The 5,000-nt window shown below is 36.3% G+C and overlaps 1 protein-coding gene across 10 annotated transcripts in view; it reads left to right on the top strand.

Moving 5' to 3' along the window:
• The window catches only part of unc-13, a 1,228,603-nt gene that overhangs the window by 291,166 nt on the left and 932,437 nt on the right, over positions 1–5,000 (top strand). The gene's annotated exons all lie outside the window — the stretch shown is intronic.

The following is a 5,000-nucleotide window of genomic DNA, read 5'->3' as shown; positions in this document are numbered from 1 at the left end:
GAAAATTATTTACCTAATAATTAAATTATATTATTGTAGTGAAAATACATTCCTTCTAGGTAAGGTCTGCTATTTAGTATTTTATCGAAAAATAAAGCTTACGAGTTATTTTCTCTCACTCACTGTTTAAGTTAGCTCTACGTAGGAAGTTTTGTTTTATGGTTCAGGTATCAATAAAGACGGGCTTAGTGACTTGCAACAATTGATGAGGTACTGGAAGATTGAGGAATGTGAATTTTAGTAGTTGGAGCAACAAGTGATGAGGTACTGGAAGATTGAGGAATGTGAATTTTAGTAGTTGGACTGCTCGTCCTTGTTCCACCAATACCATAGATTTTGACAATCAGATTTGACTCACTTCTGCATGAAAAGTGTAAGTGAAGGCTGACTCACTTGTTTAACCTTTAAAGATTTTGTTTGCATCCCGACAGCTACTAACCATTTCTCGTCGATAAAAAAAAAAAAATTCTGTGACAGTGGCGATCTGACATTAGTAGATGTGCCCTACGAATACATTTTTCCCTTGAATGATTTATTTTTTGTCATTCACTTATTAATTGATTGTTAGTTTTTGAAATGTTCTCTTATTCTAGTTTATATTAGACATACATCACACCTCTTTGTTGGTCATTATATCAGCATCTCTAGCTAAGTGGTCAGAGACTGATTACCTGGAGAACCCATTGGTACCTCTGATGACATAGTGTAGGTGTGAGCGAGATACTTGGTAACTAGTTAGCTGCACTGGGTCGCAAGTAGAGAAGATATGAACATAGGAAAATGTTTTTAAGAACTGGGGGAATAAAACTTTTAGCCACCACTTTGATGGGACAAGGCATATATTTAAACATTTTTAAGAACTGGGGGAATAAAACTTTTAGCCACCACTTTGATGGGACAAGGCATATATTTAAACATAATATGAATGCATATATGTGTGGATGTTTACAGATGTTTATTCACCAATTTGTTTTTCCTTTCCATTTTGGAAGGCCATGTCAGTTTTACATGGAGTCGATTGTTTTGCCTAAAGCTGACACAGTATCATTTTGGTATTTATTGTATTAAAAAAAGCAAGCATAGGTTGCAGAGAGAGAGAGAGTGTGTGTGTGTGTATGCATGTATGTATGTATGTCAGAAAGAAAGATTGCGGTAAATATTTTAAAATATTCAATAATATCATTATATTGATCTTGTTCTTGCGAAATTTCTCGACAATTTGCATGCGGCCTCATGTCAGCTGTCACACTACTTTTTGCCACATATAACCAGTAATCCTGGTCGAACAGCTTTCAATAACCGTGTCTTTCTCTTTGAAACTTTTCTTTGTTCCTTTTTTTTTCTTTGTAGTCTCTTCAACCTTTCGTCCTTCGAGAGAGCCAGATGTATCCCGTCTTTCAGTTAGGACTCTCTCTCTCTCTCTCTCTCTCTCTCTCTCTCTCTCTCTCTCTCTCTCTCTCTCTCTCTCTCTCTCTCTCTCTCTCTCTCTCTCTCTCGCCCTTAGTTAAGGGCAGTGACTTCAGTGTCCCATTGGAGTCTGAATAAAAATTCATTAATTTTTCGGAATTAATATTTTAATGTTTGCGATGCAACTCTCAAGATTTCATGATCGTTTTTCTTATTGGCTTGAATTCTGATATTATTGGAATAAGACTGAGTTACCTTTTTGTTTTCATATAATCGTTATCTTTTTCATTTTTATTCTTGGTAGGGGCTACTTTATCTTCTGGGTTCGAGCTAGTGATAGCATTTGCCGTAAGGGAATGGAGTCATATTGACGTGAAGGCAGCCAATTGAGCTAATGGTGTGAACTCCTTTAAACGAGCTTGAAATTCCTTTCTGCAGTTTAAACGAATACTTTCACGTTGATATGTAGATTTGAGGATAACTATCGCTCTCTCTCTCTCTCTCTCTCTCTCTCTCTCTCTCTCTCTCTCTCTCTCTCTCTCTCTCTCTCTCCGAAAAATTAATAAATTTCTATACAGACTCCAATGTGATACTGAAGTCACTGCCCTTATCTAAAGAGAGAGAGAGAGAGAGAGGTATATTTTATTGGATGTTTGGATTCGCACAACTTTTTCTCGTAATGAAATTCATTCTTGCAATGAATTCTGCTTATGTAGAATTCAAGTTCCAAGTTAGTTTCAGATATCTGCTATGCTATATACACACACACACATATATATATATATATATATATATATATATATATATATATATATATATATGTATGTATGTATGTATGTATATAATTCATTCATTTAGCAAATACTTCCGTAGAATTCAAGTTCCAGGTTAGTATCTGATTACCTGCTTATACGAGCAGAACGGAATTCTGAATCGATGGCTTTTAGAAATTTATATACTTGTGAAAGAATGAGAGGAATGTTTATGAACGGATGGAATTTTCTAAACATACTACGGCGCTGGATGAAGAACTTGTCAATACTTGTTCCTTGAATTTATATGTTTTCATGACGTATCCTTCATTTAAATACCTTTATACACTCATTTAAGTAAAATTTTAACTATTGCAGGTAAATTATGGCTTGCCTTTAAGTCATCGCGTAAGTGTTTAGTTTTATTGCGTTTGAGAACGCTATAAAGTAAGATATTTTGCCTCTAGTATTATTAGTGGCCCAGGTTAATTAGACAAGATTGACCGAATGACTACACTTGGTTGATACGCTCAGTAAAAGATCGAATAATTGGGCTTATGGAAGGCGAACGTATAAATAAATCCTTTGTCAGTCAGAAAAAAAAACCCCTTGGTTTACACAATGGAGTTCCCCTTCAACGCCTTCCCCAGGCAACTCCTCTTGGGAGACCGGAACAAAAAGTCCATGTCCCCTCTTTCACCAGCAGCCATAAGTTACTAAGGCCACCCGGAGGTCTTAAAGTAGAGGTGTGTATATGTGGGCAGTGCATTTGGATATATGTAACACGTTGTCTTACTCGAGTCATATCTATTCGTTCTTTTCGTCACTTGTTCTGCTAATGAAGTAAAACTTCTTATCAATATTTGTTTATGTTTTGGTTGAAGTGGGCCCTTCTGGTGGTTGTTTGCCGTTTGAATTGTCGGACGGAACTTCAGGCGCCATAGTTATTGTGTTTTTATCGTTGTAACAACAACATCAGCAAAGCATACACATTCGTTTTTAATGTAGGGCCACTTCTCCAAACAGAACTAGGATGGTCTATATGTAAGTGTGTGTGACACTTCCATACATTTCCTGCTGAACCGAGATGGGCCAACTCGCTTCTCTCGCAACTCTTCTATATTGTAACTGTTTTCACTAGTCTATCCTCCTCTACTCTGTCCGTATGGGAAAAAAGTCTCAAAAGAGCTATGATCCATCTTTTCAGGTAAATATAACCTTTTTTTATCAATTCAGTTTATTCTTGAGTATTGTGCACAAGCAGTTTATCTCTTTTCGCTCTTATTCAGCATTTACAACTCACTTTCATAATTTTTTTCAACAATCGCTTCATACATCCCAATTTTGGCTTCTTAAGATTCTCCTCTTCCAAATCTTTTGCATCTATCCCACCTTGTATCGCTAATATATATATATATATATATATATATATATATATATATATATATATATATATATATATATATATATATATATATATATAATGTAAAAAAATGTATCTCAACTTTGTAGCGAAAATATTATGACATTGAAATGAACGTTTTATTATTGCAGTGAAAGGTAATGATGAGACCCTGCCAACATTTTGATTACCATTTTGTGCCCGTTTTAGAGGGTTTGTCGTCACCTATCTGATGGATTTATATTTTCCACTTTTCCTTCCTTGACTCGCTTCCGGTCTCCCTATGAAAAGGTCCCCAGCGCTGAGAACAAACGAATTTGATTATTTTTTTTTTTATTGTAGAATCCCAGCCGTGACCGGAAAGAATGGAAGACAATAAGACCCGAGGGAATGAAGATAGAAGACGAGAGTGAAAGTGAAAGGAAGCCCGGATGAAATGGAACTAGCCATTGTCCAATAACAGACAAATTGGATGCCATTCTTTGACTGCCGTCCCCTCCCCTCCATCCACTATCCTACCCTCCCACCCTCTCCTGGGTGCAGTCTTACCCGTCGTCACCAGTTAGAAAGAGACGTAAAGAAGGCCTCCATTGTGATTTTGTTTGCGAATTAAACTTTTAGGTACACCTGCTTTCGTGCCGGTTTTGTTGTTCTTCGTTCTTGTTTTTCTTACTGTTATTATTTGTAAGAAAACATTTTCCATAAAACAGGGTGGATATAGAACCAGCCAAGATATTCGCCACCAATTCATTAATGTTCTTGAGACACGTTGATGTCACAAATCCTTTCTGTGAGCTCCCTCTGTAGTTACTTATCTTTTGTGATTCCTATTTCATATACAGTTTTAACGTCCTTTTCCATTCTTTAAACTTCCCTGCTAGTTTATATCCCCTATCTTCCTCATATTCATAGATTCTCAGAACCTCGTTACTAATAGTTTATATCCCCTATCTTCCCCATATTCATTGATTCTCAGAACCTCGTTACTAAAGTATATTTTCAAATTTTTTTAACTTTCAATAATGTCAAGAGCTTTTCTTCTCTATCACCGTTCAACACATTACCATAATAAAACATCAGCCATAAGGCCACAGTCTGTTCTCAACCTGATTTTTAATCCCTTCATTCATAATGTTGGAGAGCCCCGGTAACAAGAGAGCAGTGTTTCGTATCTACGTTTACATCAAAACATTCACTGTTTATCCTCTCACATACCCTTCACTTTCATTTAAATCTTCTAATTACTTAATGAATCTGGCCTATAACCATATTCTTGGTAGTATACATTCATATCAAATCTCCATATATTTCTTGCTGATTATCTTATACTACCTTTCCATAGCAAGCACTTAGTTCACGTATCAATCTCCTTTCGAGGGATAGTGCTGTCAGTGCACCTCACGCTGTGCACTGTAGGCATTGCTTGAGGTTCTTGGCAG

The sequence above is a fragment of the Macrobrachium rosenbergii genome, chromosome 4 (genome assembly GCF_040412425.1).
Source record: "Macrobrachium rosenbergii isolate ZJJX-2024 chromosome 4, ASM4041242v1, whole genome shotgun sequence".
In the NCBI taxonomy this organism is placed as follows: Eukaryota; Metazoa; Arthropoda; class Malacostraca; order Decapoda; family Palaemonidae; genus Macrobrachium; species Macrobrachium rosenbergii.
Note: the sequence above shows the minus strand (reverse complement) of the source record. Positions and strands in the feature narration are given on the sequence as shown.